Source organism: Numenius arquata, chromosome 12 (assembly GCF_964106895.1).
Source record: "Numenius arquata chromosome 12, bNumArq3.hap1.1, whole genome shotgun sequence".
Lineage (NCBI taxonomy): Eukaryota > Metazoa > Chordata > Aves > Charadriiformes > Scolopacidae > Numenius > Numenius arquata.
Genome location: NC_133587.1, coordinates 17,928,210 through 17,940,518, shown reverse-complemented (window position 1 = coordinate 17,940,518; position 12,309 = coordinate 17,928,210).

Here is a 12,309-nt window from a genome sequence, read left to right as displayed (position 1 = left end):
TCTGTGAAAAATTCTTTCCTAATGTTCAGTCTAAACCTACCCTGTTGGAGCTTGAAGCCATTCCATGTAACTGGGGAGGTTACACGCCACAGCGCTGCCCATCCCAGCCCGAGTCCTTACGGCACCGGGAAGCTTCGCTTCCCCCGAGCCCGCCCAGGCCCCGGCCAGCGGCTCGGGGGGGACGGCGGCCGCGGCGGCTCCCGGGGGGGGCCCCGCCGGGGCCGCGCCTTCGCCCCCCGAGGGCTCCGCCGCCGAGTCCCCTCTGCGGGCGGCGCGGGCGGCCCGGGCACCCCGGCCCCGCCACCGCGGCCCGGCCCGGCCCCGGGCAGCTCCCCCCGGGCAGGCGCCCCCGCTCCTCACCTTCGCCTGCAGCTTCCGCACCAGCACCGCTTGCCGGGGCCGCGCCTCCTGCCAGCTCTGCCGCCGGCGCTGCAGGGAGCCCGGGCCCGGCGCCGCCATGCCCCCGCTCGCCAGCCGGGCTCCGCCGCCGGACGGGCCCCGCGGCGGGGGCTGCTCCGCCGCCTGCCCCGGCGGACCGCGGCCCGGCGCCTGCCGGGGCGGGCGGAGCGGCTGCCCCTGCCCGCCGGGCGCCGCCGGGAGCCGCGGGGCGGGAGGGCCGGGCTCGCTCGGGGCCGCTCTGCGGCGGCGCTGCCCTCGGGGCTGCGGGGCTGCCGCGGGGGAGAGGCCGCCCCGGCCGCGGGTGGCTCCGGCAGCTCCGCTCGGAGACCGGCCCCGGCCCCGGCCCCGGCCCCGGCGAAGGTTGGGGGCGGGAGGGGGGAGCGGGGGGAACCGGTCCCCGCCAGCGGGGGGTCCCCCGGGGGGGAGGGCGAGAGCCGGCGCCGCGGGGACGGGCCGCCGCCCGGCGAAGGCAGCGGCCCCGCCGGAGCCTCTGCCGGAGGCTCCAACTTCAGCCTCGGCTGCCGCGGGAGCGGGAGGCCCGGCCCGCTGCGAAACCCCGACGGGCCCGGGGGCAGCTCCCGAACCTTCTCCTCCCCGATGGGCAGCGGGAGGGGCCCCGGCTGCCGGCAGGGAACGGGGGGGTGGCGCTGTGCTCTCCCCTGCTTTCCCCCTCTGCCCCTCCCGGCTCCTGCTCAAGCCATAACCACCGGTGGCAGATGTGATGAGCTGCCCCCGCACTTTGCTGGGGGGGGACGCAACGGGGGGGGACGTGCTGGCAACGCAGCCAAAACACTGTCTGGAGTGGGGACCTCGGTGCTTGGTTCCCGTGGGAATATGACTCTAGGTCAGTTATCTCACTCCAGAAATAGCGGACAGCCCAAGAGCCCCTGGAGCTCTCCTGCAGGGCAGCGGCTGCAGGCCAGGATCTCCCCTTGAGTGGGGACGCTCGCTTAAGGTCCTGCCCCTCGAGGTGCAGAGATTCGTTGCCGCAACAGATTCTCGGGAAGTGACTACTAGCATGCTAAACTCTGAAATCTTAGCCAAGCGATAGAAAGGACGTGTGCGGAAAACCCCATAGCCAGAGGTCGATGTTCACAAAGGAGACAGAGGAGTCCTGCAAAGGCTTTATTCGAATAAAGGGAGAGTCCCCTGGGGCATATCCCTGTGGGGTCTCTCCATTTGCCGGAGGACGCAGCCTCCCTTTTATCCTAATTCCCCGGCCGCACGTAACCCTCTTCCTTTCCCCATTGGCTGAGGTACTTGGAAGGTACAGACTTCTCGATCCGCCTATTACATCAAAGTTTAACTTTTGCCATTTTTAATTGTCCAACTTTTGCAGTTTCCCTTATTTCCCCTAGTTTTCAGTTACCTCACTCCTGCAGCTTCAATTAACTCTCCTCTTCTTTTGGTTGTCTCACTCCTGCCATTTCCGTTAACTTCCCTGTTTGTGGAGACACTCTTATCCCTATTTTCTTATCAGCCCCTCCTCTGTTTATTTCACTATTTGTCTTTACAACCTTTAGTCACCGTTCATTGGACCTTTTCTTCTTGTCTTCTTTTTGGTTTTGGAGCTATTTGCAGAGCCATCATCTTCGGTCCCCTTGTAGCTAATTCTGGGTCACTGGGCACAGCTACGACTTGCATTCTTCTGACTCCATGCTGAATGAGCTGCATGAAACAAGGTATCCTACATGGTACAAAAATCAGAGCTGCTACCGCACAAAGGGAGAAAACCACCATGCGTTTAACCCATGGTCCACCAGGCAACCACGAGAACATGTCTAATTCCCATCCTTTCCCGGTTTGAACTGGCACGTGAGCTAGTTTTCTCATTCCTTTTCTTATCTGTTTTACTACCGCCCCGTGATCATGGATTTGTAAACAAGAGCTGGGTTCCTTTAGTTTTCCACCAACTCCCCCTTCTTCTGCTAGCAAATAATCTAGGACCCTTGGGTGTTGGAAAATTGCATTCCTCATCTGAGCAGATTGGTCTGCAAGAAAGTCAAGAGCCTCAGCGCTCTGGTTAGGTAAAATTGCAAAAACCGGCTTGTAATCTAACTATCCTATTTAAATTATAAATGGGGTCTCTTGCTCCAGAAATCACCTGGTGGGGATTCCGTGCTGCTGGTCCAGAATACCGTATAATTCGTTCAGGTTCATCTGATGTATAATTCATCTTTTCCCCATGATTGGGAACCCCCTTTAGTTAGGGATTTATCAGTTGCTCGTCGTTCTCTTATCAGATCATCCTATCCATTAACCCCTAACTCGTTTCCTTGAACTTGTGGTAATAAGGAAAATAACGGTCTCATATATCCTATAGAACGTATCCCTGAGCGCTTTGGAGGTAACCTTTGGTAGGCGTGTTGCCCACAAATCCAGTAATGGCCCTTCAAAGCCCAAAGCCGTTCCCGTTAGCGAATGGGCCTTCCCATGTTTCATTATCCTGTGGTATTTCACAGTATAGAGTATCTTTTGATCCCAGGGGTCCTCCTGCTATACTGAAATCGCCATAGGAATCGCAATAATCACATTCAAAGGCTCCCGCATCTGCGTGCCCTTTACAGTTACACCCCCTACCATTCTTAGTTCAATTTGTAGCCGACCAAAATTTTCTAAAATAGGTCCTAGTTCCACTTGAGTTTTGCCAGCCCCATTGATAAACCCTTATTACATGATTCTTGTTAATGGTATTGTCCCACTGACAAGCCAGGAATAAAGAATCTCTAAATCCCCCTTTTTGCATAATTTCTCTCGCAACTGCTTTGCATCCACTGTGCCAAGGTTCTTTGAAAGAGCACTTTACCCAGGTGCCACCTATAAGCTTAACATGCGTTTGGTTCCATCTTCCTCGGTACCTAAAGCAATTATAAGGTCTACAATATGGATCGTAACAACCCATTCCTGGTGACAATGTCCACTCACATTCGCTTTTACCTACATTTTTCCCTCCCAGCTTGGTTCTGTTCAGACAGTAATTTCCTTTTCCTGGGTACTGTATTTTCCATGTACCTCCGTCTTCCTTCCAGAACCCAGTTCCATTATGCACTCTACTTAAGTCACTCACCAACCATTTAGGCTGGACAGGCTGGGCTACCCACAGCCAATCTTCAGCTCCTCCTGGACCTCCACGGACCCAGCAATTACTGAGGTTAAAAGCTTTGGCTACCTCGTCCCCTAGAGTCAAAAATCGGTTTTCCCATCCCAGACTTCGATTTTGCCAATAGTATAGAAACATGATCATTACTAAAAATTTCATCTTGAGCTTATCATCTTTCTACACTTGATGTGGCAAGTGAATATACGGAAACAATTCAGTTAGTGTCTGCTCACCAGTTGCTGGAAGTTAAATAAGGGGCCTCTTTTCCTTATGGATCTATACCGTAGATCCTTTGGGTAAACACACGGAACTCCTCCCGAGGTCTACCTGATGGCTACCGGTCTGACCCACTCCTTGTAAGAGTTAGTTCTAGTCTCCCACCCTAAACTTCCATTTTTCACTTTTTCAAATCAAGGTCTGGTATGGCATGTGCTTCCACTGCTCAACGCCTACTGGGTTGCAGCCAGTAACGGAGTTTAGAATTTCTTATTGTGGCAATTGACAGAGGTCAATCCAGCCTTGCCCTTGATTTTTAACTTATCAAATACTACTAATGGAGTCTTTTTCTACGGAAGGCTAGCTGCAGTTTCCCCTCCTCTTCCTTTAGCTCCCAAGTCCAGTTTTCCAGGGCCTTGGACGTCTTGACTCGAATATGACGAGTCCACCCGTGTTTGAATATGACGAGTCCACCCGTGTTTGGCCGTCTTAACTGCTGTTTCCGCGGTTAATAACGCTTGGTACGGTCTCTGCCACTTTGCCACCAGTGGTGCTTCTTTCCATTCTTTAATTAGGACCCAACCTCCCCGTTGGATGCTCTAGACAGCAAAGTCCAAAGGCAGGGTCTGTGCCAGCTGAGCTTCCTGTCAAAGAGATTTCACAAGAGACAGTATCCCGGCCACATATTGTTTCAAGTAGACGTCACTTATTTCTACCTCCCCACTAGGTCGAGAGTTAGCAGGGTAAGGGATTCCAAACATTCATTCAAAGGGGGATAGTTGAGTATCTCCTCTGGGTTTGGCCCCTATGCTAGCTAAAGCTAATGGTAGAAGACATATCCATGGCATTTTGGTTTCCAAAAATAATTTCAAAAGATGCTGCTTAATTCCCCCATTCATCTTCTCTACTTTCGCTGAACTCCGGGGCTTCCACAGAGTACGGAAATCTCATTGTATTCCTAAGGCCACCACAACCCCTTGAAGAATTTTTCCAGTAAAATGTGTTCCTCTCTGTGAGTCTATTGCCTCTATTACTCCCTATCTAGGAATTATTTGTCCTAAAAGCACTTTAATAACTGATCCCGTAGTTGCTGAAGCAACTGGAAATGCTTCTGGCCACCCGGTTAGCTGGCATACTATTACCAAAAGATCCTGTTCAGGGAAAGGAAGAAATCTTCCTGTTCAGGGCATTTCAGTAAAATCCACCTGACATCGTTGGAATGGGCCCAAGGTCGCCCTCCTCTAGCACCTTCCCTTGTAAATTGACCTTAGCACAAATTAAACAACCCTCAATTGCCCTTTTTGCTTGTTTTGTGAGCACGACTAGCAACAAGTGATAAGGACATAAGCAATAAAGACACGCAGAGCAACAGACACAGCAATCCTCTCCCTTTGTTCATGAACAAACTAAATCCCTAGGCACAAACGCTCAGCATCTTCGTGTCATGGGCCTGTTGCTCCTGAGAGGCCCAAGGAAGGGAGGGGAAAGCGATGGATGCGAACAGCAGTGAAGGGAACACAAGAAGTGGACTAAACATTCCCTTTCTTCTTCAGGGATCCCTCCCCAGGCAGGCGGGAAGCCACAGAAGACCACAGCCTGGAGAAAGCCCTGCCTCAGGTGGAAGAGGAGCAGCAAAGGCAGAAGGAAGAAGCGTTCCCTCCTAGTGGGTGTCCTGGCTGCTCCTGGAAGGCAGGGAAAAGCTGTCAGTGCTCCCCAGTGGCCCCAAGGGAAGCGGTGGGGCAAGCCCTTTTGGAAGGAGAAAGGTCCACAACCTGTTGTGTGGGGCAGTAATAGGGGTGTGTGCTGCATGGCTCTGTTTTGAGCAGGGGGTTCCTCCGGCTGAGCTCCAAGGGTCCCTTCCCAGCCTAAGTCATGCCCTGGAGCAGTAGGTGAGGGAGTGGGGACAAGGCCAGAGAAAGGGGATGCATCCAGTGATGAGGCAGCACAAAGGGGAGGCAGCCGTTACCTGTGGGCATGGTCCGAGTTGAAGAGGAAGGGAAAGCAAAGCTGTAGAAGGACACGGAAGGCTAAAGGAGAAGCACATGAGTTTGCCAGCCCTGAGAGATCTCAGTTCATGCGAGAAAGCGCTTCTCCTGCCTCTCAGTTTGACACCAACGTCAGTGTTGGGGGAGCCGGGAAATCCCGGGGCTGCTGCTTGTGGACGGGGGTTGTTCAGTGACCTCCTGGCTGTTCCTCCCTTCCCAAGGTGTGAGGATCTGGCCAAAGGGAATGCTCTCCTGCGGGAGCACCTCGAGAAAGCGAGTGAGGTGACTTCAGCCCTTAAAGGAGATGTTGGAAAACTGAGGGCGGATTGGATGAAGGCGCAGGAGGAGCTGGAAGCGAAGGAGAGACAATGGCACCGGGAACGTGAGGTGAAGAGGGGCTGCGGGAATGTCCGAGGTGATGCCAGCGTGGCCTGAGAATGCGTTTTATTTCTGGCCTAGACACCTCGCTGTGAGAAGGTTGTGGCTCTGATGAGGATGTGCTGGTGTTGAGGAGCAGAAGACGGGACTGGGTGTCAGCACCCAGTGTCAGCAAATGGGTCAGGAGGGGTGTCAGCAAATGGTGGTGATGGAAGAGGCCCCCCTGCTGTGGCCGTGCTGCTCGGTCCTAAAGGCCAGTGCTGCTGCTGCTGGGCGCTGTCGGGCAGTGACACAGGAGCGCTCGTCTCTCTGGTAGTTCTTCAATCTCCGCCTGGAGCCGTGAGAGCAGAGAGGTCTGTGTGTTTTCAGATTGCGAGCAGCCAAGGGAAGACCAAGAGGGGCCTCCCTCACCCACAGCAAACGTCTCAGCCATTTATCTTATTGCATTATAAGCCTTCCTTAATGCCGTGAGTGTGCCTGACCTACTGTTGAATGCTCCTCTTCTTTGTGCTGCTTTGTGGAAATCATCCCAACTGCCCTTTCTGGGCCATAGGATGTGCTCTTGGGTTTGGAAACGAGAATGTTTTTACATTCAGACCTTGTTTGTCTGGAGGGGCTTCTGTTTCTAAGCGAAGGCGTGTTAAGATCCCTCCTACGCTGAAATTCAAAGGGTTTAAGGTCAGTACAGTCAGAACCACCGGGCTGGTTTTCTACCACCTTCCCTGAGATAAGTGCTGCTGAGCCTCAAACAGGCTGGATTCCAGGTTCTCGTACACAGAAAGCCCGTTTCTGCCATTTCAAATAGCAACGTGGGCCCCTCGGAGGGAATGGCTGGGCTTCCCTTGTCACCTGGCAGAGCACAGAGAGCCCAGCCCAATGTGATGGCAATAACCGCATCTGAAATTGCTGCTCTCTGATCCCTGGCACACGGGGAGCTGCGCCCACACCGTCTGTGCCAGCAAGAAAAACAATGGATGGACAATGGAGGCTGTATCTTCCAGGAGGACAACAAGCCCCTGGTTCTGATGACACCACTCTCTGGCCCTCCAAAGTAAATATGCCAAAAAGGAGGCCAACACAGGCACAGCTTCACCCAGACAAGCAGCCAAACGCCCACCCAGAAGCACCAGCATTTTGGTCCCACCTGGATGAGTTTCTCTTGGCTTTCTTCCTTCTCCTCTGCCCGGATCCTCAGCGCTGCCCGCAGCCCCTCTTCTTGCTCCTCTGCTTCCTTCAGCAGCTGCTCCAGGGGGGCTTTCTCTGCGCAGAGCTCTCCATCTGTTCTTCTACACAAGCGCAGCTTCTCCTGGGCAGAGACCTTTGCTCTCTCCATCTCCTCCACTTTACCCGACAGAGCTCCATTCTCTTGCTCCAGCCACCGCCACGGAAGCACAGAGGAAATAAAATACAGTCAGGTTTACAGTCAAGAAGAGAGCAGCAACTCCCCATCCCCTGCGTGTCTCTGACATACTCCCAGTTCGGCGCTCCCAATCAGCACGTGAGGACAGACTGCCCCAAAGACCTGCCTGCTCTCACCACCATTTCCCAAGAAGGAGACCAACATTGTACTTAAACAACAGTGGGAGAACAGAAGAGGAGCAACACGGTAGTGAAAAGACGGGCAGAGGTGGAGCTGAGGGACAGGGGTCAGTGGAGGATTTGGCGGTGTGAGGTTAGCGGTTGGACTCGAGGACTCGAAAGGTCCCTCCCAACCTCCATGATTCTATGCGTCTATGATTGTCCCTGTCTGCTGCTGCCAGAAACAGCATCTGTGGTGGCCTTGCTATCACAAGGTGACCATACCTTCGCCAGGGCCATGGTAAGCTCATCTCTCTTTTGCTTCAGCAGATCCCTCTGAAGGTGCGATTGCTCCAGTGTCTCCCTCACGACCACCAACTCACGCTGTAATGAGGAATGTTTTTCTCCAAGTGCCTCCGAGTCCTTCAGTCTCTGCGAAGGGGAGAGACAAACAAGGTTTGAACATAAAAACATTCTCGTTTCCAAACCCAAGAGCACATCCTATGTCCCAGAAACGGCAGTTGGGATGATTTCCAACCCCTTTCTATTTACACCTCAAGAACGTTCCTGACCAGACCTGCATCACTCTTTGTCCTTGATGGAGGGGAAACATTCAGCACTGAGAAAGTAAAACAAGCTTCCAGAAATCACAGAACCTTTCCAAAACATTCAGGTGCTCACAAATTAACAGCTTCCTGCCTCCTGGTTCTCTCTCTCCTCTTTCCTACGCTGGATACCAGCCTGGCCAAAGTTCTTCTGGGGGTCAGACAGACGTTGAAAGTCCAGATGACTATTCCCACAATCACTTTTGCCTTCAGCGGGGAATGGATCAAAGAGCCTGCAAGCTCTTTGGGGAGACGGCTATGAATTTCCCATCCAACAATCACAGGATCACAGGATGATTCAGGTTAAGATGCTTCATGCTGCAAAATGGCCCTTCTTGCCCCCAAGGCCTTCTGCACTCAGGCTTGCAAGGAACACCCCGGCAAGTGGCTGCTCAGAGGCTGACGACAATATCTACAGAACAAACATTTCAGGAAGGTGGTGTGAGAATAAACCGAAAATGTTGTACCAACGAATCACAAAGAGGAGGAGAATTACACAGTAGGTCAGGCACACTCGCGGCATTAAGGAAGGCTTATAATCCAATAAGATCAATGGCTGACGGTAACCCAGACTTTGAAATTGCCTCCTGACACCGGAGGCTGTGCTACTTCTGTTTGCAGAGAGAAAGGAACCCCAGAGAGATCTGAAGGGAAGCCACATTTTTTCTGCAGACATCTGGCCTCAGCTTCTACTCACCGGTGCGTGGCAGTCTTCATTTCCAGGAAACGGCGGCAGAAGGTGTCCACCTGACGCCACAGGCCGAGCAGACGGCCACGTTCACCCCTTCTGAACTTGTCATAAAGCTACAGATGCAAAGAGAAAAAGAAATGCCTGCTCAGCCTTCGCCGTCACTGCACAAGTCTTTCAGCTGGGAGAGGGTCACACCACCATGGCCAGGTCTCCTTCAAGAACTACTCCAACAGGGCACTGGGGACTGAAGAGCCACCACAGGAGCAGCCTCAGCAGAGCTGCCACCCGACTGCACAGGAGGGAACACCCACCCTTGTCCTGCAGGAGGGGACATCAGCAAAGCAAGTGACCCTCATTCAGCATCTCCCCTTGCAGAGGTGTCTCACACACAGGTGTCTTGGGGGAGGACGACAAAGACAAGCCCCTCCAAGGCCACTCTCACATTTGCTGTCGGTGAGGGAGGCCCCTCTTGGTCTTCCCTTGGCTGCTCGCAATCTGAAAACACACAGACCTCTCTGCTCTCACGGCTCCAGACGGAGATTGAACAACTACCAGAGAGAACTACCAGCAGCAGCAGCACTGGCCTTTAGGACCGAGCAGCACGGCCACAGCAGGGGGGACTCTTCCATCACCACCATTTGCTTCCATCACCACCACCCCTCCATCTCCCAGCCCTGTCTGCTCCTCAGCACCAACACATCCCCAACACCAGCACATCCCCAACACCAGCACATCCCCAGCACCAACACATCCCCAACACCAGCACATCCCCAGCACCAACACATCCCCAGCACCAACACATCCCCAAAACCGCCACAACCTTCTCACAGGGAGGTCTCTGGGCCAAAAATAAAACACATTCTCGTGCCACGCTGGCATCACCTCTGACATTCCCGCAGCCCCTCCTCACCTCACGTCTGTTGCGTTAATAGGCAAAATAGTTTTGGCAGAAAATAAACCTCCTTGCGTTCTAACACTCCTCACCGAGGTGGGAGGCTAGGTGCGGCTAGGTTTAAATCCTGAGGGATGCCCAATTCACCACTATCAGTCCAGTCGTGTTTAATATATTTAACTGTCACGAGTCCAGATACAGTCATAGTGGACTGCACCTTCAGTCTAGTCGTGCTCATGAACTAGCACGGCCGCACTCTAATGTTTGGTGGCGTTCAATGGGAAACCGAAACGGCTAGCTACTTAAGCAGTGCAGTTTATTTCAGCAACAGATACAAAGGTTCTTATGGTTTGCCGGTGATAAATACACTGTCTGCAAAGCACGTGCAAGTAAAATATGGTTTGTTCATGGTACAAAGCGTGCGACAAAGTTCCAAACAATACAGCCTGGCTATAAATGTAACAAAAATAACCCTCTAGAGAGATTTCTAAGTTTCCCGAGGAAGCACTCGGTATAGTCTAAGTCTTACCCAAAGGCCTCCCTATGGGGGGGAAGAAAGGCTCAGCCCCTCGACTGGTCCCGCAAGTCAAAGGCAGTCCGTGACGGGGTCCTCCCTGACCTCTTCACGATGGGGTCTTCCCTAGCATCCCCCCTTTCTTGGGCTAGTTTTATACTATGTTTTACCTTCAAGGTGGAGTTTGAGTGACTCTACTCATAAATACCTTTATTAGGCTTGGTGTAAAATTCTCTCGCCTCGCTTTTAAAGGTATAGTTTACGAAAAATTCAGGGCGCAGACTCAAGGACGAGTGGTTGCACCTTGGAGGCGGGCAGCCTTCGGGCTGGAGGTGTGTTTTGGTATTATAATGACATTATAATGAGCAAAGTTCGCACAAAGGACAGCATTTCGTCAAAATCTGACAGACTGTTGGCTCAGGGTAGCAAATATGCAGCTTATCAGTTCCATAGGATCACCTCGTTCCCGTATCTGCTGTATTCTACCCTGGAAACGCTTCCATTTTACACCTTTCCTTAATGTGTGAACAATGCTATATTTTTAATAAAATTTTTATTTTAGGAATTATTCCACACACGTTCCCGGTGCCATTCTCTCTCCTTCGCTTCCAGCTCCTCCTGCGCCCCCATCCAATCCGCCCTCAGTTTTCCAACATCTCCTTTAAGGGCTGAAGTCACCTCACTCGCTTTCTCGAGGTGCCCCCGCAAGAGGACGTTCCCTTTGGCCAGATCCTCACACCTTGGGAAGGGAGGAACAGCCAGGAGGTCACTGAACAACCCCCGTCCACAAGCAGCAGCCCCGGGATATAGCAGGAGGACCCCTGGGATCAAAAGATACTCTATACTGTGAAATACCACAGGATAATGAAACATGGGAAGGCCCATTCGCTAACGGGGCTTGGGCTTTGAAGGGCCATTACTGGATTTGTGGGCAACACGCCTACCAAAGGTTACCTCCAAAGCGCTCAGGGATACGTTCTATAGGATATATGAGACCGTTATTTTCCTTATTACCACAAGTTCAAGGAAACGAGTTAGGGGTTAATGGATAGGATGATCTGATAAGAGAACGACGAGCAACTGATAAATCCCTAACTAAAGGGGGTTCCCAATCATGGGGAAAAGATGAATTATACATCAGATGAACCTGAACGAATTATACGGTATTCTGGACCAGCAGCACGGAATCCCCACCAGGTGATTTCTGGAGCAAGAGACCCCATTTATAATTTAAATAGGATAGTTAGATTACAAGCCGGTTTTTGCAATTTTACCTAACCAGAGCGCTGAGGCTCTTGACTTTCTTGCAGACCAATCTGCTCAGATGAGGAATGCAATTTTCCAACACCCAAGGGTCCTAGATTATTTGCTAGCAGAAGAAGGGGGAGTTGGTGGAAAACTAAAGGAACCCAGCTCCTGTTTACAAATCCATGATCACGGGGCGGTAGTAAAACAGATAAGAAAAGGAATGAGAAAACTAGCTCACGTGCCAGTTCAAACCGGGAAAGGATGGGAATTAGACATGTTCTCGTGGTTGCCTGGTGGACCATGGGTTAAACGCATGGTGGTTTTCTCCCTTTGTGCGGTAGCAGCTCTGATTTTTGTACCATGTAGGACACCTTGTTTCATGCAGCTCATTCAGCATGGAGTCAGAAGAATGCAAGTCGTAGCTGTGCCCAGTGACCCAGAATTAGCTACAAGGGGACCGAAGATGATGGCTCTGCAAATAGCTCCAAAACCAAAAAGAAGACAAGAAGAAAAGGTCCAATGAACGGTGACTAAAGGTTGTAAAGACAAATAGTGAAATAAACAGAGGAGGGGCTGATAAGAAAATAGGGATAAGAGTGTCTCCACAAACAGGGAAGTTAACGGAAATGGCAGGAGTGAGACAACCAAAAGAAGAGGAGAGTTAATTGAAGCTGCAGGAGTGAGGTAACTGAAAACTAGGGGAAATAAGGGAAACTGCAAAAGTTGGACAATTAAAAACGGCAAAAGTTAAACTTTGATGTAA